The sequence below is a fragment of the Equus caballus genome, chromosome 10, assembly GCF_041296265.1.
Source record: "Equus caballus isolate H_3958 breed thoroughbred chromosome 10, TB-T2T, whole genome shotgun sequence".
Lineage (NCBI taxonomy): Eukaryota > Metazoa > Chordata > Mammalia > Perissodactyla > Equidae > Equus > Equus caballus.
The window spans coordinates 5,175,102-5,202,488 of record NC_091693.1 but is presented as its reverse complement, the minus strand read 5'-3'; the positions used below and the strand labels follow the sequence as shown (position 1 = coordinate 5,202,488).

At 40.6% G+C, this 27,387-nt stretch overlaps 1 long non-coding RNA gene across 4 annotated transcripts in view; it reads right to left on the bottom strand.

Annotated features, from left to right (window-relative positions):
• The window catches only part of LOC111775179 (uncharacterized), a 42,155-nt gene extending 16,510 nt beyond the window's left edge, over window positions 1-25,645 (bottom strand). Inside the window, exons 1-3 of one of the 4 annotated variants that reach the window (XR_011422283.1) lie at window positions 25,461-25,602; window positions 17,553-17,711; window positions 9,365-9,534 (exon numbers count right to left, since the gene is read on the bottom strand). This is a non-coding gene — a long non-coding RNA (uncharacterized lncRNA). Of the gene's footprint in view, window positions 1-9,364; window positions 9,535-17,552; window positions 17,712-25,460 lie in introns of all 4 variants that reach the window. The other 3 variants (XR_011422285.1, XR_011422284.1, XR_002810670.2) reach the window with 3 other exon arrangements.
• Between the last annotated feature and the right edge of the window lie 1,742 nt (window positions 25,646-27,387).

Below are 27,387 nucleotides of genomic sequence, written 5' to 3'. Positions count from 1 at the left end.
ATCAGAGGCCTGCCCCACCCAAAAGCAAGCTGGCAACAGCCATGTGCCATGCAGCTATCCTCACCAGAAGACTTCCCCGCCCACCAAAACATCTGAGGTAGCCAAGCACAGCAGGGCTCTGCAGCAGTTGTGTGCCCCATGCCTATCAACCAGCCATGCTGGGGGCCTGACTCCCTCACCAGGAAAACTTCAGTAGTTGTATACTACCAGACCTTGCAAACAGCTATGCTGGGGGCTTGACCCCCTAACAATGTGCCAGTAGCAACTGCACAAGCCTAGTCCTCACAACCATATGGCCCAGGGGCCAACCCAGACTGCTCATGTGCCTGCAGCAATGGCAACCCCACCACAACAGAAAAGCACATGCAGCCCACACAGGGGATACCCCTGGAGCATTTGGCATGGGTGACAAGAGGCGATCATGATACTGGGCCCCATAAGACATATCCGACATAAGGCCACATTTCCAAGATCAGGAGATGTAGCTCAACTACCTATTAAACAGAAATATGCACAGAAAGGTAGGCAAGATGAGGAGACAAAGAAATACATTTCAAATAAAAGAACAGGACAAATCCTCAGAAGAAGAACTAAAGAAACAGAGATAAACCATCTATTTGAGAAAGAGTACAAACTAATGGTCATAGGGTTCTCACTGAACTGGGGAGAATGGATGAGCACAGTGAGAGCTTCAACAAAGAATTAGAAAATATAAAAAAGAACCAATCAGAGCAGAAGAATACAGTAATGGAAACGAAAAATTCACTAGAGGGAATCAACAGCAGAGTAGATGACACAGAAGAACAGATCAGTGATCTGGACAAAAGAGTAGAGGAAATCATCCAAACTGAAGAGAAAAAAGAATTAAAAAGAACAAGGACAGTCTTAGAGACCTCTGGGACAACATCAAGCATACTGACATTCACATTATAGGTGTCCCAGAAGGAGAAGAGAGAGACAAAAGAGCAGATAACTTATTTGAAGAACTAAATGCTGAAAACTTCTTTAACCTAGGGAAGGAAACCAACATCCAGGTACAGGAAGCACAGAGAGCATGAAACAAGATGAACCCAAAGAGGCCCACACCAAGACACAGTATAATTAAAAACTCAAGAATTAAAGATAAAGAGAGAATCCTAAAAGCTGCAAGAGAAAAGCAACAAGTTACATACAAAGGAAACCCCATAAAGCTATCAGCTGACTTTTCACCAGAAACCTCACAGGCTAGAAGGGAGTGGCATATTTTCAAAGAGCTTAAAGGGAAAAACCTACAACCAAGAATACTCTACTTGGCAAGGTTATCATTCAGAATGGAAAGAGAGAGAATTTTCCAGACAAGCACAAACTAGAGGAGTTCATCATCACTAAATCAGCCTTACAAGAAATCTTAAAGGGACTTATTTAAGTAGAAAAGGAAAGGCCACAAATAGAACCAAGAAAATTATCAAAGAAAAATATCACTGGTAAAGGCTGTATATTTACACAGTAAAAGTAGTGGATCAACCATGTACAAAGCTAGTATGAAGGTCAAAAGACAAAAGTACTAAAATCACCTATATCTTTGAGAAGAGGTTAATGGATATACAAAAATAAAGGAGGTAACATATGATTTCAAAAACATAATACATGGTGGGGGGAGAGTAAAAGTGTAGGGCTTTTAGCAAGAGGTCGAACTTAAGAGATCATCAATTTAATATAGATTGCTATTTACATAGATTATTATATATGAACCTGATGGTAACCAAAAAACAAAAACCTATAACAACATACACAAAAAAAGAGAAAGGAACTCAAACATAACACTAAGGAAAGCCATAAAATCACAAGAGAAAAGAGCAAGAGAAGAAGAAAGCAACAGAGAATTACAAAAACATCCAGAAAAAAAGGTAACAAAATGGCAATAAGTACATACTTATCAATACTCTAAATGTAAATGGACTAAATGCTCCAATAAAAAGACAGAGGGTGGCTGAACGGATAAAAAAACAAGACCCAACTCTACGTTGCTTACAAGAGACTCACTTCAGCTTTAATGACACATATAGGCTCAAACTGAAGAGATGGAAAAAGATATTTCATGCAAACAACAGAGAGCAGGTAGCTATACTATGTCCGACAAAATAGACTTTATGTCAAACATAAAGTATTAGAGACAAAGAAGGTCACTAAATAATGATAAAGGGGTCAATTTATGAAGAATATATAACAATTTTAAACACATATGCACCCAACATTGGAATATCTAAATATATTAAGCAAATATTAAAATATATGTAGGCACAAAGAGATAGCAATTCAATAGCAGTAGGGTACTTAAATACTCCACTTTCAATAATGGATAGATCATTAAGACAGAAAAGCAATAAGAAAATAATAGATTTGAACTACATTTTAGACCAAATGAACCCAAGAGACATGTACAGAACATTTTATCCAATGTCAGTAGAATAAACATTCTTACTAAGTGCAAAGAGAACATTCTCCAAGAGAGATCATATGTTAGGTCACAGAACAAGTCTTAACAAACTTAAGAAGATTGAAATCATATCAAACATCTTTTCCAACCACAATGGTTTGAAAATAGAAATCAATAATAGAAAGAAAATCAGAATATTCACAATTATGTAGTAATTAAACAATACACTCCTGAAGAACCAATGGGTCAGAGATGAAATAAAAAATATCTTGAGACAAACAAAAATGGAAACACAATAGACCAAAATTAATGGGATACTGCAAAAGCAGTTCTAAGAGGGACGTTCATAGAAATAAAAACCTACATTGAGAGAAAATAAAGATCTCAAATAAATAACCTAACTTCTCACTTCAAGGAACTAGAAAAGAACAAATTAAGCACAAAGTTAGCAAAGGAAGGAGAGAAGAAACGGCACAGCAGAAATAGATTAAATACAGACCAGAAAAACAGAGGAAAGACCAACAAAACTAAGAGCTGGTTTTTTGAAAAGAGAAACAAAATTGACAAATACTTACCAAGACTAACTAAGAAGAAAAAAAGAAGCACCAAATAAATAACATTGGAAAGGAAAGAGGAGATATTACATCTGATACCATAAAAATATAAAGGATCATAAGAGACTACTATGAATAATTAAGTGCCAATAAATTGGATGGATAATGAAAAGAAACGGGTAAGTTCCTAGAAAAATATACCCCACAAAGACTGAATCATAAAAAAATGGAATATCTGAATAGATCTATAATGAGAGTAAGGAGATTGAATCAATTACCAAAAATCTCACAACAAAGAAAAGCCTAGGACAAGATGGCTTCACTAGTGAATTCTACCAAAATTCTTAAAAGAAGAATTAACGCCAATCCTTCTCAAACTCTTCCAAGAAACTGAAGAGGAAGGAGCACTTCCAAACTCATTCTCTGAGGCCAGTATCACCCTGATATCAATGCCAGATAAGTATACTACAGGAAAAGAAAATCATCGGCCAATTCTTTCATGAGCACTGATGCAAAGAACCTCAACAAAATACTAGCAAACAGATTTCAATAGCATATTAAAAAGATCATACACCATGATCAAGTGGGATTTATCCCTGGGATGCAAGGATGGTTCAACATATACAAAGCAATAAATATGGTAAGCCACATTAACAGAATACAGAATAAAAAACATATGATCATCTCAATAGAAGCAGAAATAGCATTTGACAAAGTTTAACATGCTTTCATGATAGACACTCTCAACAAATTAGGTATAGAAGGCATGCACCTCAACATAAAAGCCATATAAGAGAAGCCCACAGCTAATATCACAGTCAAAAGCTAAAACCTTTTCCTCTATGATCAGGAACAAGACAAGGATGCACACTATAACCACTTTTATTCAATAAAGTTTTGGAAGTCCTAGCCAGAGCAATTAGGCAAGAGAAAGACATAAAAGTCATCCAAATCTGAAAGGAAGATGTAAAATTGTCTCTGTTTGCAGATGACAAGATCATATATATAGAAAACTCTAAAGCCACCACCAAAAAGCTCTTAGAACTAAAGAACTAAAGGAGTAAAGTTGCAGGATACTAAATCAACATACTAAAATCATTTGCATTTTTATACGGTATCATGAACTATTGGAAAGAGAAATTAAGAAAGCAATTCCATTTACAACTGCATCAAAAAGGATAAAATACTCAGGACTAAATTTAACTAAGGAGGTGAAAGATCTGGATACTGAAAACTATAAGACACTGATGAACAAAATTGAAGACACTAATAAATGGATAGATAACCCATGTTCCTGGGATGGAAGAGTTAATATTATTAAAATTTCCATACTATCCAAAGCAATCTACAGATTTAATGCAACCCCTATCAAAATTCTAAAGGCATTTTTCACAGAAATATAAAAAAATCCTAAAATTCATATGGAACCGCAAAAGATCCCAAAGAGCCAAGCAATCTTGAAAAAGAACAACAAAGCTGGAAGTATCACACTGCCTCATTTCAAATTACATTACGAAGCTATAGTAATCAAAACAGTATGGTACTGGCATAAAAACAGACCACAGATCAACAAAACAGAATAGAGAGCCGGGAAATAAACCCATCCATATATGGTCAACTGATCTTTGACAAGGATGCCAAAGGCAAACAATGGGGAAAAGACAGTTTCTTTAATAAATGGTGCTGGGAAATCTGGTTATTGACATGCAAAAGACTGAACCTGGATCCTACATCACACCACGCACAAAAATTAACTCAAAATTGATCAAAGATTTAAATGTAAGACCTTAAACCATCATGCTCCTATAAGAAAATAGGGAAAAGCTCCTTGACATTGTTCTTGGCAATGATATTTTGGTCATGACACCAAAAGTATAGGCCACAAAACCAAAAATAAGCAAGTAAGACTACATCAAACTAAAAAGATTCCGCAGAAGAAAGGAAACCGACAACAAAATGAAAAAGCAACCTATGGAATGGGAGAAAATATTTGCAAACCATATATCCAATAAGGGGTTGATATCTAAAATATGTAAGGAATTCACAGAACTCAATAGCAAAAATCCAAATAGTCCAATTTAAAAGCTGACAAAGGATATGAATAGACATCTCTCAAAAGTAGATGTACAAATAGTCAACAGGTGAATGAAAAAGTACTCAATATCACTAATCATCAGAAATGAAACTCAAAACCACAATGAGATATCACCTTTCACCTGTTAGGATGAGTAATAACAACAAAAAAAGAGATAAGTGTTGGCGAGGATGTGGGGAAAAGGGAACCCTTGTACACTGTTGGTGAAATGTAAATTGGTACAGCCATTATGGACAACAGTATGGAGGTTCCTCAAAAAACTAAAAATAGAACTACCATATGATCTAGCAATCCCACTTCTGAGTGTATCTCTGAAGGAAACAAAATCAGTATCTCGAGAGATATCTCCACTACTGTTATTCTCAAGAGCTAAGATATGGAAACAACCCATGTGTTCATTGACAGATGAATGGACAAAGAAAATGTTATATATCATCACATATATATATAGTAAATTATAATATTATCAATATTATAATTATATAAATTTGTGATATAAATATCATAAATATATATACACACAAATATTATTAAGCCATAAAAAAGAAGGAAATCCTGCCATCCTGAGATAACATGGATGAACCTGCAAGGCATTATACAAAGTGAAATAAACCAGACAGAGAATGACAAATACTGTATGGCACTACTTATATGTGGAATCTTAAAAACAAAAAAAAAGTGAAACTCATAGAAGCAGAGAGTAGAATGGTGGTTACCAGGGGCTGGGGGGGAGGAGAAATAGGGAGATGTTGGTGAAAGAGTACAAACTTTCAGTTATAAGAATAACTTGTGAGAAGAATGAGTTGTGAGAATCTAATGTACAGCATGGTGACTATAGTTTATAACACCGTATGGTATCCTTGAAATTTGCTAGGAGAGTAGATCTTAAGCATTCTCACCACACAAGAAAAGTAATGTGAGATGACGGATGTGGTAATTAACCTGATTGTGGTAAATATTTCACATTGTGTACAGATATCAAATCATCACATTGTACACTTTAAATATATACAATTTTATATGTCAATTATACCTCAATAAAATGGACAAAAAAAGGATGACAGAACCAGCCCTGATGGTTTAGTGGTTAAAGTTTGGTGCTCTCACTGCTTCGATGGCTCAGGTTTGTTTCCCATTCGAGGAACCACACCACCCATCTGCCAGTAGCCATGCTGTGGCAGCAGCTCACATAAAAGAACCAGAAGGACTTACAACTAGGATATACAACCATGCACGGGGGCTTTGGGGAGGGAAAAAAAGAGGAAGATTGGCAACAGATGTTAGCTCTGGGCCAACCTTTCCCTGCAAAAGAAAACAACAACATTGTGAGAACAGGTTGAAAGCACAGATTCAACCTGAAACGCTCTCTCATGGGATTGGTTGAAACTTCTGAGAAAGATGCACGGTTGTCTCCACCTTGCCCAACTTTCCCCTTAGGCTGCACAGGTACTCCAACAGTGAGGACCAGCCCAGAACATGGATGATCCATTACACACTGATAACTCTCCTTTAATTAGCACTGACCTCCCCAAAACCATCCCCAATTTTAACTTCTCTTTTTTGTCTACTGCTGTATTTTTTGAGGCAATTCCTGTTCTCCATTTTCAGAAGAGAAATTTAAAAATCACTCTAATTTTAATTAACAAAAATGACGCAAAAGTCAAATTCCTTTTGAATTTTGCACAAGGTCCCTTACACTACTTAATTCTGCATAGGAGTCTTTACGTTGAGACCCATTTCCATAGCACAGGTAGTGAGATTTGGCTCTGGTTCTCCTCATTTGGCTTTTATTCAAAAAGGCATTTTCCAAAAAAGAAGGCTCTAGGAGAAATGAAAAGTGAAAAATTATTAACCATTAACACAGCTAAGACAACTAAAAAGAAAATTGTCAGGCTTTTTTGTTTGCATGTACTTGTTTTAATTCCAGATGATACTAAAAGCCAAGAAAGAGGATTAAGGATTAGGTCTTAATATCCAGCAACTACCATTATAAATTTTGAATCTTCAGATATATATATTTCTTTTTTCAAATTCAGATAAAGAAAATCTAAATTCTGACTAGCGTTACCCATAATACTTTAACAGTTCATCTAAGGAAACGAAAAAGATTAAAACTTTCTTTACAGGTAGGTGAACATCTTAACCCAAAACAGCCAATAAAAATAAGGTCTACCTCTTAAGGTTTGAGGACTGGTTTTACAAGTGAAAGATAAAAGTTTGCTAAAATCCTTCCCAGAAAAACATCTCTCATAGTTGACAGTTCTCAACCCTTCGAGGAGAGCTGAAAGGCATGAAAGTTATGTATAGAAAACTTATTTCACAAGCCATACAAGAAATGTGTTGCTTGTTAGGAGGAAAAAATATATAGGCAAAATAAGGGTGCTTTTATTGTAATGGTGCCAATAAAATACACTCAAAACACCTGAGTAAACGTCACTACGTTGTCTGTATTCTCTCTGTCTACTTCCATAAATCTCATAAAAAACAAATGAAATTTGGCCATTTTCCTGTTTATGATGAAGTTAGCTGTTTAAAGTTTCCAGCAGATACACTTCTATGCTTCAGAGAACTTTGAGTCAGTTCACATGAAAGAAAACACATCCTGCTAGGAACACGTACAGGAAAAGTGCTACTAGTAGCAAAATCCTGCCTGGCACAGTTGCTTAGACTATTCCAGAGCACTGATTGCTCAAGTACTCAGCCACGTAGAGCATTCTCTCAGCCAGCAGCCAGAGCAGGAGGGGTCCAAAACGTCTCACTAGGAAAAGGACTCCCTTTAAGGGGCTGCTTTTATGGCAGGCACTTTTTAATGTGGAAGAAATCTGATGCATTATTTAAAAGAAAAACGGCAAGTAAGACAGCATACCAGGAGACAAATGTTCTAAAATCAGCTATTTAATGATAGCGCCAACAAAAATTTTATTTTAAAGTTGGAAATGTAAGAAGACTACATAGAATATATATTCATAAGAGGGTAAATACCCAAAGCAAGCACAGCAGGTACTCTAACTAAATACCCAAAATTCAACATTCATCATTTCTGGGGATGAAATGGCTAAACTTTTTCATGTTTTCTTAAATAAAAACCCACCAGTGATACTCGAATAGTTCACCTACCAAATCACAAATTTTTACTGCACCTAACTCCTTAACAGATTCATACATGTGACATTTCAATAGCAAAAAATGCCTAACTTAATTACTTTAATGGAAACTGTTTAAAAAAGAAAAGAGACCACATGCAACATTTGTATAAACCATAGCAGAAAGTCAGATATGTGACACCTAAGTTCATGCTGACACAGCCACCTACCCACCTAAGTCATCTTGGTCCTCTGGTTGTTGGTTCCTTCATCTATAAAACAGGGGAACTAACATAAACGATTTCTAGAATTCCTTCACAATCTAAAGCACATAAAAATCATTTCTTTCACTGGGATCCAGCCCTCGCCTTTCCAAATAAAACACACATCATTCACTGAGAATTGAATTAGCCATTAGCATCCACAGATTTAAACATATAATACATAACTCAACTGTGAATGTTGAGTGAGTCCTTAATTCTAGTCATTAATCAATCAATTGATTCAACAACAATTTGGGGAGCTGTTACTATGTAGCTGGCGCCATGCTGGGCACTGGGGACACAATGGTGAACAAGCAGATCTGGCCCCTGCTCCCACAGAGCTTGCTGTCTACTGAGGAGACACAGAGTAATCAAATAATCCACAAATGCAAATACGCTGCTCTGACAAGTATTGGGAAGGGGAAGGAGGTACGCAGGATTCGGGGAGTCAATAATTGGGGGAACAGAACCAATCAGAGGACTTAGGGAAGCGATGCTTAAGCTGAAATTGAGAGAATGAGTAGAAGCTAACTGGGCAAAAAGGGAGGAAAAGAGTTCTAAGGAAGAGGAACAACAGGTGTGAAGGGCCTGCAGCGGGAGGAAGCAACACTCAGAACCTTGACTACCGAAAGAAGCCTGGGGCAGCTCAAGCGCAGAGGGCAAGGCTGAGAAGAGGCTGGGAGGTTGGCAGAGGCTGGATGACACAGGACCTTGAAAGCCATATTAAAGAGTTTTATTTTCATCTGCAAAGTTGTAGAAGCCATTGAAAATTTTTAATTGCGTGTGTGACATAATCAGATTTGCATTTTAAAAAGATCATTGACTGCTGCTGGAGAATGCATGCGGCGGTTGGAGCAGCCCAGAGGACTCAGGGAAGCAAGTTAAGAAGTTATTGCAGTTGCCCAGACCAGAGATGAATCACAGTGAAACGGAAAAGAAAGATATTAAATCACCTGGATTTAAACTGTTGGGATGTGGAGGAGGAAACCATGAAGCGTGGTGGTGGCTCCTGCAGCCATCTGGTGGCGCCATTCCCTGAGCGCTTCAGTGCTGAAAAGATTCATCACCTCTCAGAAGAAGCTCCAAAGAGCCTTCACGTTACAAGACAGGGTGCATGAAAAGACTGAAAACACAGGGAAATATTTAGATTACTTATTGTATTTTTTCAGATTAATAACTGGATCTATGGATTTAAATTTGAGGTACTTTGCCTGCAAAAGCTCCTGGAACTTGAAGGAAAAGATATTGAATATATTATTTGAAAATGAAACTAACAATGTTTAAAATAAAAATCTCCCAATGTTTCCAGAATTTTCAGATGCTCTATAGAAACAGAAATTTTGCCTCTTAAAACCGTATTACACCTTAGGACAAAGCATTTTGTCTGCCTGATCTTTTTTGGTAAAACCATTTCCTTATCAGCACAACTCTTCTAAAGAGAAGAAAGGAAAACAAAACCAAACAGAATCAGTATCTACAACAGAGCACAGGAAATTGTAAGAATGTAACTCACAGAGGAAAATTTAGTTTAGTTTACTTTGCTACCACCCAATAACTTCTGAAGGTCTCAGCTCTTTAAAAAACAAAACTCCATAGATCAATTTCACCATTAAAGGAAAAAACCTCTAGGAGTGGATAGAAAAATAAAGCCAACTTTCAAGAGGAAACATTTGGAATAAGTATTCTGGGGAATACCTTGTTTGAAGAAGCTTATACCAGTCTTATGAGCTTTAGCTTACTACTCCAAGTCCATTTTCCTTCCAAAAATATAAAGATTTGAAAAGAAAATTACAGTCCTTAATTCTTCATGTTAAATTAATTTGACTGCATAATAGTAACTGAAAAATAAATTCTCTGTGCCTCAGAGGAAAGCAGGGAGAACCTCTTTTGGACAGCTTTATGGAGATATAAGGTACACATCACTCAATTCACCCACTTAAAGTGTACAAGTCAATGGCTCTTAGTATATTCAGAGTTGAGCGACCATGACCACAGTTTTAGAACATCACCCCAGAAGAAATCCCATACCCACTAGCCATCGCCCTCACCCCCCCATCCACCCAACCCTTGGCAACCACTAACCTACTTTCTGTTCCTACAGATTTGGCTATTCTGGATATTTCATATAAATGGAATCAAACAATACGTCGCCTTTTGTGATGGGCTTTTTCACTTTGCATAATGTTTTCAAGGTTCATCCATGATGTTGCATGTGTTAGTACTTCCTTCCTTTTTATTGTCAATATTCCATCATATGAATATACATTTGTCCATTCATCAGTTGATGGACATTTGAGCTGTTCCGCTTTTTGTTTATTATAAATAATGCTGCTATGGACATTCATGTACAAGTGTTTGCATGGACACGTTTTCACTTCTCTTGGGAACATAGCTAGGAATAGAACTGCTGGATCATGTGGTAACTCTATGTTTGAGCTTTTGAGGAACTGCCCAGCTTGTTTTCCAAAGCAGCAACAACATTTTACATTTCCACCAGTAGCGTATGAGGGTTCCAATTTCTTCACATCCTCACCAACATTTATGATCCGTCTTTTTGATTATAGTCATCCCACTGTGTGTGAAGTGGTTCCTCATTGTGATTTTGATAAGAATTTCCCTGCTAGCTAATGAACTTGAACACGTTTTAAAGTACTTATTGATCTTCTGTATATCTTCTTTCAAGAAATGTTTTGCCCACTTTAAATGTTGGGCTTTTTTTGTTATTGTTGTGAGAGTTCTTAATGTATTATAGATAAAAGTTTCTTATCAGATATATGATTTACAAAAATTCTCTCCCATTTGACGGGCTGTCTTTCCACTTTCTTCATGGTGTCCTTTGAAGCACAAAGATTTTTCATATTAATGGTGCCCAATTTATCTAATTTTTTGTTGTCGCTTGTGTCCCTGTTGTCATACTTATGAAACCCCTGCCTAACTCAAGATATTGAAATGTATGAGTTTTTCAGGGGGTCTTTGATCCATTTTGAGTTAATTTTTATATTTGGTGTGAAGGGTTCAAATTCATTCTTTTGCATGTGGATATCCAGTTATCCCAGTACCATTTGTTGAAAAGACTATTTTTCCCATGGGATTGTTGAAAATCACTTGACCATAAATGGGAGGGTTTTTTTCTCTAGTTTAGATTCTATTCCATTGATCTACATGTCTACGCTAACGCCAGTGCCACACTGTCCTGATGACTCTAGTTCTGTGGCAAGTTCTGAAATTGGGAATTGTGAGTCTAACAACTTTGCTCTTCTTATTCAAAATTGTTTTGGCTATTTTGAGCGCAGAAGAATCATTTAAATGTATCTTGAGTAGAATGATAACAGAAAAATTGAGGATTCTAATAGTCTTTTTTGCCTAGTATTTTTTAATCATGATAAAATACATGTAACATAAAACTTACCATCTTAACCATTTTAAGTGTATAGTTCAATGATATTAACGTAATACTCTGTTAAAGAACTACATTTATGGTTTGTAATCGTTTCTCAAAACTGCCAGAAATAACACATTCCCACAGAAATGCAACTACAAAACAATTTTTGTGACCAATTGGTATAGCATAGTCACTAATAAAAAATAATAAACCAGGGGGCTTGCCCCGTGGCCAAGTAGTTAAGTTTGAGCGCCCAGCTTTGGCGGCCCAGGGTTTTGCTGCTTTGGATCCTGGGCACGGACATGACACCGCTCATCAAACCATGCTGAGGTGGCATCCCACACAGCACAAGCAGAGGCACTCACAACTAGAATACACAACTATGTACTGGGGAGCTTTGGGGAGAAGGAGAAGAAGAAAAAAAGAAGACTGGCAACAGATGTTAGCTCAGGTGCCAATCTTTAAAAAAAAAAAACCCAAAGTCTGCAGTTTTTCAAATTTTAATATTATGCAAATGAACTTGCAAATGACGAGACCATTAAATAGTTGAAATAGTGCACAACTTACCCTCCTTTAACTTACTCAGTTTTTGTCCTATTCTCAAGTCAAAATTACTCAAATACATCAAATCCTTTTGGCTCCAGGAGACACTCAAATGCTCTAGGGTCTTGCCCTCATGATTCCTTTGGTGCTGGGCCCAGTGGTCCCCTCAGGGGCCACTGCAGACAAATCCTCCACATCCCGCTCCAGTGGAGAACTCACGGTGGTAACACTTTCTATTCAACGTTATCAAATGATAAGAAACTCACATTCTGAAGGGAAACTCAGCTTTTTCAACTGGCTACTTTAACTCTAAATCCTCACCCTGATACAAATTATGGTTCTTACCATATTTATTTTGACAAAGACTCTCAAGATGAAAGCATGCTCCCATTATGGAAGTTACTTCGTCATGAGTTGGTAAAGTCAAAGTTGCTAAGCGGGGCTACAAAACAAGGCCAGAGGACTTCATACTACAAATGTTTTCAATCTATTCAGGAAGTCCATTAAGTGGATTTGCAATAAATGTATAAAATGTAATGTCATTTATCACCCTATTTTTCATCAGAATTCATGCTTTAAATAACCAGAACTCCAAAATTTTCTTTACAAATAAAATGAGCTTTAATGAACACGTGTACTTTGCTATATTTATTTAGAATGAAAATTATGAGGTTTGCTTATCGCAGGATAATTTAGTAAGCAAAAATTTACATTAGCCGCCCTTCTACACCAAACAGGAAACTTCCTTTTTATTTGTTCTTTTGTCGTCTAAGAGAACAGGAAGACACTCTCTATCACAAATTTCTCAGGTAAAACTGAAATTCAGTTATCCAACTGATATTTATTGGCATCTACTGTGTTCCAGGCAACATTCTAGAAACTGGAGGCGCAAAAATATAAGATATTCTCTGCTTTCAGGAAACATGGAACACAGTGGTACCAGTTCATGCGTCTGACAGGAGTTTCCAGTAAGCTGGAAAATAATTCCACACTTGATTTATTTTTAAGTTTCTGCTTGTTTTAGAAAGTCAAATTCATAGAGACAGAAAGTAGAATGGTGTCCCCAGGGGTGGGGCAGGGTGAACAGGAGTTACTGTTTAATGGGTACAGAGATTCAGTTTTGTGAGATGAAAAGAGTTCTAGAAATGGATGGTGGTAATGGTTACACAACAATGTGAATGTCCTTAATAACACTGAAATTTACGATTAAAAATGACTGGTGGTAAATTTTATGTTATGTGCATTTTACCATAATTAAAAAAAAGACTACAGTTGTCATAATATGTTAGCACACATGGGAAAAATAAAATAATAGACTAACAAAAAAATTTCCACTCATTTAACCCAAAATGTAATTAGATTTCATCTCCCTTTATAACTTAGCACTCAAGCTATATCCACATCTACTCAAATACATTGTACAAATGTATTTCCTATTATTGTGACTTTGCACAAGGTGGTTCCATCCTACCTATCCGTCTTACACTATTCTTCCCCGATTACACCTGTTCTGAGCACGTCCCCTGGAAGTATATGCATGGGGACAGCTTGACCCTCAGTGTCCCACAGACACTGACTCTCCGATGCCCTGTCCTTTGAACTGCAGAACTCACGGTCCACACTGTATAATTTAGCATCAAAGAATCAGACATTTTAGGCCTATATAGGAGCTTTTAATGTTTTTTTTTAAACTTTTACACATTTTAAAGTAAGTCAAAACATTAAATTTGCCTAACAGACCTTGTAAAGAAGATTTTTAAAAAACTGCCCTGGAAAATCAAGTCCCTAATCCCTATTACACTTCATTCACATCATAAAGTGTTCGAGTGAGAAGAGTTCTTGGAAACCATGTAGTCTGAATCCTTCATTGTACAGATACGGACACTGAGGCATGCATTTGTCTTGCAAGAGCAGTGGTTGCAATATAATGAAAGATTCTGGACAGACAGACCCTAACGCACTTGTCAGATCTGATTAGTGACAGGATTAGGAGGGATTATAAAAAGTTAATTTTCTGAAGAAAAGAAGCAACAACCAAAAAAGAGAGGTCAGTTGCTTCCTGTTGCTTGAGGAAAGGTAAGGCTTTTGGGTAAGAGTTTATTAAGGACCAGAAATACAGGGAGAAGACCAGTGTCTGGCTCTGGTCGGTGCAAGCTGCCCCAATTTGCAATCATTGCACTGCCCTGATCCATTTCCCAAAAGTCATAGAAACCAAGCCACTTTGCAAAACCTAAGAACCTTCAAGCTGTGGTTCCCAAATGAAAAGATATAAAAAGGGATAATGAGTAGCTTGAAAAAGACTTCCCAGATGACTCTAATCTCCCTCCAATTTCCTGGGCTGAGATTCATGGTTTTAGAGGCAATGGGAAGAAACTTTCAGAAGCAGGGCACCTTCTTCCTGATTCCTGAGCTTGCTTGTATGGGCCTTCCTGACCTCAAATGCCTTCACCGGACTTCTCCCTTGCCCTTGTTACACTGACTGAGTGGGAAAATGTCAAAGAGACAATCTGTTTATCAACAAGGAGTCTCCTTTTAAAAAATATTAATGACATGAGTCAAATAAGATAATATAAATAAAGCCTGGAGTAGTCCTAGCACTCAATAATGAAGGGAGTCTAGCATAACAGTGGTAATCTAGTAATAGCTTTGATTACCCATTAATACGTTAGTGGGAGTTAATTTGAACCATTTGCTTTGCTACCAATATTTAAAGGAAATCAGCTTAACCAGGGGATTGGAAGCTTCAAATTGAGAGTGAGATGAAGGAGTAGAAGTGGAGGGCTAGGGCAGGTCTGGAGGGGTCTCTGAATCCCACAGAGCCTGCATAGAGAGGCACTTGTGGAGGTTGGGGTGGGGGGTGGGGATGACTCATTCCTTACTTCTGTTTCACATGACTCCAAGATCCAGAATTAGATTTATTGTCATGACTAGTTTAACAAACTATGCTGTAATTTAAACAGATTTCTGTAGGCTAACTTAGAAACTTACCCACCACTTATAATAATGCTGAATCTATATGAAAAATGCCATCTGAGTTCCAAATAACCGAGTCAAACTTTGAATGCAATCCAGTCCTGAGTTGGGGATCAAATATACATACTCCCTCCACAATAGAAACTGTGTCTGGGCTTTCAGACACTTGCATTTCCTAGAACCACATGGTTCACAACCATCCTTTGCAGGTGAGATGCATCATTTTGTTCCACTTGATAATGTAACTCAGCCTAGTGTACCTAAGACATCTCTCTCCTGCATAAGAAGATCAAACTTGCAATCGTGGGGGGAAAGAAGACTGCTGGATTACTGTCACCTGTGATAGCACCATAAAGTAACAGTGGCCCATGTAAGAGAGTTTATGGAATGGTTACTCTATTTCTAAAATAGACAACACATCTTATTAAATGCCATCCCAAAGAACTGTGGCTCCAGCCTCTTTCTCGCTTGTCAAGAATGACAAGCATGACAATGTTAACCTAAAGATACCACTAACCACGAAATGGATTCACCATCCAGCTTTTAAAGTAACTAGGCTCCTAGTAAATCTCTCTGCCTAATAGAGATGAGAGCTCAAGTTCCCACGTGTTTCTCAGACTCAGTGCCCAAACACTCAGGAAGTATTTGGTTTTTTTTATATATTAATAAATCAGTCTGCATTCTTGAAGATCCTAAGTATGAAAGGAATTAGAAAAGGATGCTTGACCATATAAGGAGCAATTTAAGAATCTTTCATGTGAAGGAGTTAAATAATGGTGACTGGACGTTTGTCCTAAGGAGAGAGGACTTGTGAATTCTGTCAAGAGTCCCTACTGGACAACGCACCCAAAGGCTGCGCTCTGCTGACCTTTCTCTCCCACGTGCACTTGCTCCTCCAGGATTAAGGCCTCAGCAGTTGTTGGAACATGGGGACACACATCCACTTCCACGATGGGGAAAGAGAGGCTCGTATACCAAACGGGGAGCCCAGTGTCCCAGTCTTTCTTTGTTCCTCAGCAACAGAATGACCACATTGTGAAGCAATGACCAAATTCTACTAATTCTAACGGGCTTTAGTTATGCCCATTACAACCTGTGCAGTTCTAGCCCTGGACTTGTGTTGTCCTTGTCCAAACTGAGAGTTTTCATGTATAGATGGCCTAATAGTGCCAATTATTCTGGCAAGACACACTCCAAGGTCACTTTTGCAATGATAGTTGGTCTTTCAAACGTCTGAGATAAAACCTTACAACTACCACTTTATAGGTCACTTTATAAGATTGAGGAAGTAAAAAGGGGATCTCTGAAATGCTGTCAAGGAAGTTTTCATCCAAACTAGGAAATCAAATCTACAAAAGGTTTATCCAAAGATTACATGCGAGACCTATTTTCAAGACTATGCAAGTTTCCCAAAAATGCATCTAGAAAAACTTTAAGTTCTCTGAAAACCTGGACTAAGTTTCATAGTTTAATACACATAAAGCCTGAATACATATAAAAGAATATAGGTACTAGCTACCAAGAGTAGTGATGAACCAAAGAGATAAACGATGTGAGTAGGCTCAGTTGGCCAGACCTGGTGGAAGGGAATAGAAATGTTACTTTGGGGCAAAGACTAAAGAAGGGAATGCCATGTCAGGCTCACACTGTAGCAAACAAATCCACACTATAAGTTCACACTATCAACTATAAACATGCATTCACACTACACACGGAAGGCGATAGCTGGGTGCAGGTAGGTTCCTGATCTCGGGCAAGTCTCTCCAGTTCCTGTGACTCTAGTCGCTCCATAAAGCAATGGGCAGGCCAGCTCGGTGCTTCCCACCGGGACTGTGATTCCTTGTCACCGGTGAGCTCCAGCCCGGGCAACTGTATTTGTAAAGCTCTGTGGTGGACCTCATAAACAAGGACCTGCCACCCTGAGAAATAAGTCTCCCAAGTGCCCCTAAAATTATATATTCACAAAAAGGTGGTGAGATGCTGGGTGCTACATATGATTCATTAAGCATAATTTTTAAACAAGAAATATAGGTGACTGAATGACCAAAGGGGAAAAAATATGTATTGTGAAATAACTGTCTTCACAGTCATAAAAAAAACAGGGCTTTCTACTCCAATTTATATTCCAGTTTCTTCTCTCACTCTGATCTTTAAGTTATTTTGATTAAATGTCTTATTACTGAATGAGAAGAAAACAGAAGAATCATTTATGTACTAATATAAGATTCAAATGACAGGCTTACTTTAACCTCCCATAAACTACTGAGGTTTTTCCCACACAGAACATTACACGTTATCACGATGCTTCCATTCACAGCATCTCCAGATGAGTATCTTGGGCACTGCAGTGTAGTTTCCTTCCAAACCTTGAAGAGATCCTTTGTCAGGAATGTAACCCTTTTCTGTAAAATAGACAGACAGACAGAATACAGACAGACAGAAGAGTAAGGAAAGCTTGTCTGAACCTACTTTTTAAATCTGGATAAATGAAAAATCGGCCTAATTTTTAACACTATCTTAGAATTAGAGAGACCTTTTTTTCCCCTTCAGTGATTCAACTTTGATTCAAAGTCTAAAATGCTGAGGTTGGAATGGAACTTCATACCTTAATAGCTTAGCATCAGAAATAAAATATATTTAACTTAGTCCACTTGATTCCATACAGTTCCCTTCATTAACAGACATTTAAGAACGAACAGGGAGGAACACATTTTTTCAGTGTCTACTCTGTATTAGGCACTGTGCATACTTTCCCTCATTCTATCTTGACATAACCCCACAAGGCAGCCCTTAGTATCACCATACTACAGAAGAGGAAACTGAGGCTCAGGGATGAGAGGGAACTTACCACAGCCACAGCTAGTAAGAAGTGGAGAAGTGGAATGAAACATAGCTCAGTCCAGCTCTAAGACCTGAGCTGCCCACGGCCCCGGCTTCTCTAAATATGAAACTACCTTAGAGCAGGAAACGATATAAGGTGCGTTATCAAAAACTTGTTCAGCCTAATATGACAAGAAATACGAAGTTTATTTCCCTTCTTCCCTTCTGTACTAACTTGCCACAATCCAACACTTCAATGAATACAAAAGAAGAAAACGTACCCCCAAATGGCGGACTGGTTTCTCCTAACTCTCAGGAAGATGCTAAATGAAATATTTTAATTAAATTATTAAAAATGAACACATGAACACAAAATATAACTAAAGAATACTCAGATTCTCTGAGAGAAACAAGAGAGCATGAACCAAGAATGAAAAGTGAGAAAGCACATGCTGCTAAAATCCAAGCCACACTCGTTATCAGGAGCGCACGGGTAGTTTCAGTACTGACAGACACATTACTTTTAGAGTACCCTGGGTGCATTTTGTGTGGGTAAAATGTGCTAGTTGTGTGTTTTCTGGCCATATGCCCTACTGACAAGTGTGTGTGTCAGTTGTTATTGTTCATCAGCAGAAAAGAACCTGGACAAGGATGTTCTCCTTTAGGAAAAACACTCAGTTTCACACTTGAGTAATTTTTTGGCAAGACCTGGCCTTGGATGCCAGAAAGGCAGAGGGGGATTACTCCCGTACTTCATGTAATTTTAACATAGGCAACCAAGATGTGAACGGTAATCAGAGAAACACACTGACCTCAGCATCTTTCTAGTTAATTTATTAAATAATTATTCATTAAACAAATGTCCACTAAGAACTAGGGAGGGAACTGTCGGCATGGTCTGCCTACTATGTGAGTTTCTCTCTCTGATATTCTGCCTTGTAGGTGTCTGCCTTCTGCCTATCGGACTGTGAGGTCAGGTCCAGGTCCAGTTCCTTGTAGGAGACAGTAGCGATGGATGTATGCTGTGTGAGAGCAGGGACAATGTCTGCCTGTGTGGAAAGGAAGGTTCATGCAGGAAATGCCTCATGACCTAGATCCCAAACGACAAGTGGGATTCAGCAAATAGAAAGAGGTTGGAGGAACAGCAGCATCACAGGGAGATCTGAAGGCTTTGAGGACTGGGAGGTTTTCAGCGAAACACACTGGAAATGAAGACACAGAAAGGAGAGTAGTAAGAGGTAAGGTAGGCCAAAATCAGAGACTGTCTTGATCTGTATTAAGAAGTCTGAACCTTCTTCTGTGGGCAGTGAGGTGGGGAATCATCAAACGATCTGAACAGGGGAATAATATGTTCCCCAATGAGCCCATTTTGGATCTATAGCACATCTTAAAAGGAACTAATTCAAATATTTCCCTAACTTTCTCTTTTATGTTTGGCTTTTAATTTATATAACAAAAATATTGATGAGGATGTGATTTAAGACCTCACTGATTTCTAACTAGTAAGACTTTTGCTATGGTCTGAATGTTTGTGAGTCCCCATAACCCATATTTTGAAATCCTAATCCCCAATGTGGTGGTATTGGGAGCCCTCGTGAATAGGATTAGTGTTGTCATAAAGAAGGCCCCAGAGAGCTCCCTCACCCCTCCTGCCATGTGAGGGCACAGCGAGAAGTTGGCAGTCTGCAACCTGAAAGAGGGCCTTCCCCAGAACCTGACCCTGCTGGCACCCTGACCTTGGACTTCCAGCCTCCAGAACTGTAAGAAATAAATTTACGCTGTTTGTAAGCCACACATGTTTGATCTATGGGATTTTGTTACAGCAGCCCCAAGACAACTCCATCATGCATACGCTGAACACCATCAAAATTAAAAACCTTTGTGCTTCAAAGGACACCTTGAAGAAAGTGGAAAAGACAACCTACTGAATGGGAAAGGATTTTTGCCAAGCATATATCCAATAAGAAACTTTTACCTATAATACACATAGAACTATTACTATTCAATAACAAAAAGACAAATAACCCAATTAAAAATGGGCAAAGAAGCTTGCTAGATATCGCCTCAAAAAGATATATAACCAGGGGCTGGCCCCGTGGCCGAGTGGTTAAGTTCGTGCGCTCCGCTGCAGGCGGCCCAGTGTTTCGTTGGTTCGAATCCTGGGCGCGGACATGGCACTGCTCATCAGACCACGCTGAGGCAGCGTCCCACATGCCACAACTAGAAGGACCCACAACGAAGAATACACAACCATGTACGGGGGGGCTTTGGGGAGAAAAAGGAAAAAAAATAAAATCTTTAAAAAAAAAAAAAAGATATATAACCAGTCCACCAGCTCATGAATGTCATTAGCCATCAGGAAGAGGCAAACCAAAACCACAATGAGATACCACTTCACACACAATAGGACAGCTACAAACAAAAGGACAGACGATAACCAGTACTGACGAGGAGGTGGAGAAATTGGACCCCCATACACTACAGGTGGAAATGTAAGAGAAGTGTGGGTGCTGTGGAAAACAGTTTAGTAGTTCTTCAAAAGCTCAACCACAGAGTTACTGTATGACCCAACAATTCAACTCTAGGTAGATACCCAAAAGAAACAAAAACACAGGTCCATGCAAAAACTTGTACATGCATGTTCACAGCGGCACTATTTGTGATAGCCAAAAGTAGAAACAGCTCAAATGCTCATCAACTGGAATGGATAAAATGTGGTATAGCCATACAACGGAGTATTTGGCAATAAACAGGAACGAAATACTGATACATGCTACAAGACGGATGAATCCTGAGAACATTATGCTAAATGAAAAAGCCAGTCACAAAAGACCACGTGTTGTATGATTCAGTTTATATAAAATGCCAAAATAAGTAAATCCTTAGAGGCAGAAAGTAAGTTGGTGGTTGCCTAAGGAAGAAGGATTTGGGAGGAAATAGGGAGCACTAATAGGTTTGGGATTTCTTTGGGGGAGATGATTAAAATGTTCTAAAACTGATTGTGGTAATGGTACACAAGTCTGTGAATATACTAAAAATCATTGAACTGTACACTTAATGGGTGAATTTTATGGTATGTGAATTACATGCTAATAAAGCTGTTATAATTTAAAAACACGTCTATTATGCATGATGGAAATACAAACTAAGCTCTCAGAAAGGAATATTGAATAGAGTCAAAGGTTCAATGGCCCACTTAACAATACCTATTTCTAAAGCACCAGTTGTGACAAATCAAGATATTAAGAAATAACTATTTTGCAATGATTAAGAATTGAAGTTTGCACATTCCCAGGTATATAACTGAGAACTGATCGTTTATCTGAACACTCTATTTCATAGGCATTAAAGTAACTCCTCTGATGGTTAGAGTGGATCAGAGATGCACGAAGCAAAACATTTAAATTCCAAAAAGCCAACAGTGTTTTGAAAAAGGCTATTTGCCTACCCTGAATCTCTTCATAAACTCCATATAAACTACGGAGACATATAAAGACATAAACGCTGATTACAGCAATCTGCAGGCAAAGTAACAGAAGATCAACATTGGGTCTGCAGTGATAGTTCACTGGCATGTCCCAGTGAAGAAAATGTTCTAATACTCAAATTCATCAGGCAGCAATGTTCCTTCCGCAAATAATTAAAAATAAATACAAAGTACATTCTGGATTTGTCAAAAAAAAATCTTTTTAGGGGGCCGGCCCCGTAGCCGAGTGGTTAAGTTCGCACACTCTGTTTAGGCAGCCCAGGGTTTCCCCGGTTCGAATCCTGGGCGCCTGCATGGCACCACACATCAGGCGAGGCTGAGGCGGCATCCCACATACCACAACTAGAAGGACTCACAACTGAAAATACACAACCATGGGGGCCAGCCCGGTGGCCAAGTGGTTAAGGTCGTGCGCTCTGCTGCAGGCGGCCCAGTGTTTCGTAGGTTCATAATCCTGGGCGCGGACATGGCACTGCTCATTGAGCCTCGCTGAGGCGGCATCCCACATGCCACAACTAGAAGGACCCACAACTAAGAATATACAACTATGTACTGGGGGGCTTTGGGGAAAAAAAGGAAAAAAATTAAAAAATCTAAAAATACACAACTATGTACCCCGGGGGCTTTGGGGCGGAAAAGGAAAAATAAAATCTTTCTAAAAAAAATCTTTTTATACCAAACTGCTCAATCCTCAGTATAAATGACCATAACCTGCCACAAAATACTGCACTTTGAGGCCTAACAGACAACACAACTCTCCATTTTATTTCACGTTTTTTCTACTTATTTATGCAATTTCTCAGATCCAACGTCACTATTAGGCTTCATGTCCAAATGATATAACTACGACCAGCCAAACAAACAAATCCCAGTTTCTTTTTTTTTTTTTTCTTACAGAGATGCGTCTCGTTCACCAGCGTCCCTGGGAGCCCAGAGCAGCGTGTGGCACACAAGAGATGCTGGTGAACGCCGGTTTCTTTAAATGTCTTCTTAAACATGCAAAATCAAGTCCAAAACAGATTTTTCTCATTTCTTTAGTTTTGCAGGGGATGCAGAAAGTGAATTAATATTGAACAGGTGTCTACTAGCCTTCAGAGTTGAACGGACGGTACAAAGCAACCGCTTATGTTCAGTCATGTCTCTGTCTATTCCAGCAGGCTCAGGTGTCAGGAGAAAGTTCTGCCAGATGAGAACAGTGGGATGCAATATTTTAGAGCGACTAAGAAACCTACCAGGGTTGCAGCACTTGAGTCGAGGCCACCTCCTCCAAGCCCCCTCCGCCCCAGGACACCGCCAACCGCCACTACCTCCTGCCCCGCACTCAGCACCAGTGCGGGAGGGGCGCCGGCAGCCGCTAGCCCCGCCCCTCTCAGACCCCGCCCAGAGCCCAGCCCCGCCCCTCTCGGGCCCCGCCCCTCCCAGGCCCCGCCCCCGAGCCCCGGCCCCGCCTCCGTGACTCGCTGCATCCAACCAGGGCTGCCAAGGTGGGGCCAGCTTCTCGCACAATCCCGTTCGCGGCTTCTCCGGGCCCAGGCAACTGCCAGCTGCACATCTAAACGCTTCAAACTTCAAGCCCCGCCCCAAATTCTTGAATTCCCTCCTCTGGCGTCTGAAGCTCCGCCTCTGCGCCCTTCGCCTCTCACCCCTGCCTCTGGGGACTCTCAATGGTCTAGCCCTCCCTCCACCTCCCATGCTCACATCCCTACCAGTGGGTGGCATCCCGTGGCTTGGGCCATATCTATGTAACCTCCAGCTATACAGGGAGGGTCTGTGTTTGACCCTGTTTCACAGATGAGGAGACAGAAGCTCCAGGACCCCTCCCTACCTCTCCGGGCCAAAGACACGCAAATTTGGTTAAGAAACTGGGCTAGCGGAGGCCTGAAACTCAGAGCACTGGGGCGCGGGTCCCAGTCCCCAACTGTCAGATTGTGTGACCTGGGGGCAGTTCTGAGCCTAGAGGTTCTAATCTTCAGCATGGGCGTTAACATGAGGAACCTGGCCCATCAATACCCAGAGTCCCTTTCGGCTCCAAAATAGCCTAGACTTTGGGAAGCAGACGGCTCAACGGCAACAAATGGAAGCCAGAAGGCAGCAAGGTAATGTCTTTACAGGGTTGAGGTGAAAACCCAGAACTTGGCATCTAGGAAATGTATCTTTCAGAATGATGATAAAATATTTACCAATAAAAACAAGAGTTCACCACCAAGACTTCACTAAACGAACCTCAAACGGATGCTCTTCAGGAAGAATGAAAATTATCCTAGAAGGACAACCCAATGAGCAACAAAGAATGGTGACCAACAATGGGAAACATGTCTGTGAGGGCAAACGAGCACTTCTTAAAAATATTAATTATCATAATACTATCTAATTGGTAGTATTAAAAAAGAAGAAGTGGACTGCCACTCCAACCACGATGGAGTAACAAGGACCAGATTTACCTTTGCTGCCTTCAACAAAGAAAAAACTGGAAAAAACAAATAAAACAACAGTTGAAAACAGGCCAATCAGAAGGAGGATTCATGAGAGGAGGAGAAAAGAAGTGAGTCCTGGGATTGCCCTGGTGTCCTGCCTGCAGACACTTTTCGGGCCACAGCACAGGAGAGAAAAGGGTAAGCTAGCTGCCCTGAATTGAAGAGTTGAGAACTTAGGAAAGCCAAAGTGGCTAGAATTCCAAGAAATTATACAGTTGATAGAATTCATAGAAAAGGTTGTTAAATAAGCTGTTACAAATAAAACTTCCTATGTTCAAGAAGACAAAAGATCTACAGAACGTGCAAGGAAGCCTCTTGAAAGGGGGAAGGAGCGTTGGGAGTGTGCTAGTGAAATCTCTGGAAGGTTAGTCCGTTGACAGACCCAGCTGTCTGTAAGTGCTGTCAAACTCACAGGAGACCATATGACCCTGTGTAGCCAGCAGGCCACTGGCTGCAGACCACCATCAGAGTAAGAATGGAAAAGCATTTCAGAAACTGGAGGAAGACCCCTTCTCCACGCACTCGCTCTCCAATCCCATCTACTGAAAAGCGCCCGTTGACCCAGCTGTCAACAAAGAAACACCTACAGGGTTACCTTCCATATCGCAAAGCAGAACAAGGAAAGATGGAGTTAGGGCAGTGAGGAAACAAACTGGTAACTGGTACAAGGTGTACACAAAACATTTAAATATTGCGCTTTCTAACTATGACAAAGGATATTCAACTCGGGAGTTCGCAGTGAAACATAGAGGTCTCTATTTGATTCCCTAAAGAACAATGAAAATATAGGAGATGAATAGGAATCCAAACGCGACAGATTTTACCAGTAAAGTGTCACATGTCCATTCCTGTGTTTTCCTAAACTTCGTTCTAGATTTAAGTAACACGCTGGAAAACCGTACTAAAATATATCACCTGGACCAAAAAAAAGAAAAAAGAAAAAAAAATTACACTCAACGACACAAACACAGCAATTCAGGCACAAATTCACTGGGAGGAATGGGGATGGCAGGGCGCCCAGGCCCAGCGGGCAAGTTTCATCCCTCCACGGGGACGGGCAGCTCCCTGGGCTCGGCCTGTGGCTCCAGGCACCAAAGCCCCTGAGCCAGCAAAGCCACCCAGAGGCACACAGGCAGTCCCCTCTTGGGTTCACAAGGCAGACCCCTTGGAGGGTGTGGCAGTCAGTCCCAGGCACAGCCTCCAAGCCGAGTTGAGGAAGGGATCCCACCGCCTGGCTCGGGATGCTGCTTCGTCAGCCAGGCCCCTGCCCGGCTTTCCCCTACTCTTGCGAGCCCCAACACCCATTCATCTCTCTATCCATCTTTCCCTTCTTCTTTTTTAGCTAACTTCCTACATTCCATCCTTCTTACCTTCCTATCTTCCTTCTGTCTTTGTTCCCTTCTTGCCTTGCTCCTTCCATCCGTCCAACGGTCTGAAGGACCCACGAGAAAACAGGGGCCAGAGCCGCCTTGAGGAAGCACTGGCCACAGCCTGTGCCTGTGCCTAGGCACCACCAGAGGGCGCGCCCGCTCCCTCAGAGCCTCGTGCTCACGTCACTTAGCAACGCGGTGGGCATTGTGAGCTGAAGGGGCCGACGGCCTGCGCGTGCGCAGTTGATTGGCCGGCTTCAAGGCTGGGAAGCTGGGCTCCGGGAGAGGTGGTCCGTGGGGGTCGGGGCCTGGGGAGAGGAGGAAGGAAGGAAGGGCGAGGGGACCAGGCGTGCAGGGCGTCCCCACCTTCCCCTCCAATGGTCCTGGAGATCCCAGATCTCTGGGTGGCTGCCTCCGCCGCCGCCCCAGCCTCCACCCCAACTGCCACCATCACAGCCAGCCCGGTGGCAGCCTTCCCGGGTGGTGAGACGCGTGTCTGGACCGCGTCGGTGGACGCGTCTGTGGATGTGTGTCTGGACCGCGGTGGGTGGGAACCGGGTCAGGTTGGGGGGCGGAAGGGATCTCAGGAAATGCGGTGTGTGTGTGTGGGGGGGGGGGGGTGGCGATGAAGCTCCTCCGAGTCCCGCTCCAAGGACGGTCAGGTCAACTGCAAATCTACCGACCCCGGGACCGGTGCCTTCCCGAAGACGTGGGCAGAGGAGGCCCATGCCCCGGTGCCACAGCCCAGGGGTCCCTGCCTCTCCCAGGGCCTTGGAGGAGTGTGTTGAAAGGCACCGTCTGTCCCTGCCAGTCGCCCCACCCCGAACCGCCTTTTCCTCTCAGGTCCTATTCTGTGCTAGTCTCAGGTCTGCTGAGATCAGGGACTGCGTGCCTTTCCAGTATTGCCTTCTCGGCACCGTCAGGTCCTCGCACAGAGTAGACATGCAGCACTTCTGTGTCAGGTAAACTGATGGGGAAGTGTTTTTTTAAATATTTCGTGAATTTTAAACAAACGTGCTCTCAATCTGAGGTGATCATTTAAAATAAGTGAAGTTATAGCGGGAACTACTCTGCGTTAGGGTTTCTATTTTAGTACATGAAGGCCTAAAATGAGTTTTGGAGGACTTCACAGCTACCCCTGTGTTTTATTTTTCGTTTTTAAAGTGAAACCTTTTGCGCCAAATCCAAGCATTTTGATATATTTCTTGTTGTGTGCTAAGTTAACACCCAAATTTCAATTGCCAGTTGAGTAGTTCTGTGTGATGTTTTCTTGTTACTATATGGCAGACACCCATGGCTTTCTCATTCACCCCATCTGGGCCTCCAGTGTCGTGTAATTATCCTGAAAAGCCAAGATGTGTTAGAGCTGAGCTTGATTACTCTAATGGCACACAATGTTTTTAGAAGCCTCCGGATTCCTGAATAATTATCATTATCATATGTATGTGTTTAGCCAAAAGCTTAATTGGAAAATTCCGGAATGAAAAAATGCTACAGGAGAAAAAAACCTTCCAGTCATTTTCTTTGAAAATTAAAAAAAAAAAAAGAAGTCTTAGTAGCACTAATGCATGCACATGGTTAACCATCAAATCACGCAGGAGGGCTCAGGAAGCACGGCCATCTCCCCAGCCGCTTCCCCAGCTGCGGTTTTAAGGAAGCAACCACTGTTAACTCTTTCAGCTGTTTCTCCTAGTCGTTATCTTTGTTCTCCATAGAATGCTTACGTCAGCAGTTCTTGATTCATCTATTTTAGACCTTATCAATTTCCAGCTATGCTAAATAAAGGTTCATCTCACAGGGCAAGTACGTAGAGATATTTTAAAGTTCTTTCCCGTTCCTGAGTTATTTCCTCCATGCGGCATTGAGGTCCAGGCTGTATACAGTGTAAGGTGGGCCTGTTATGTCTCAGGAGTGCCCTTCTGACGGG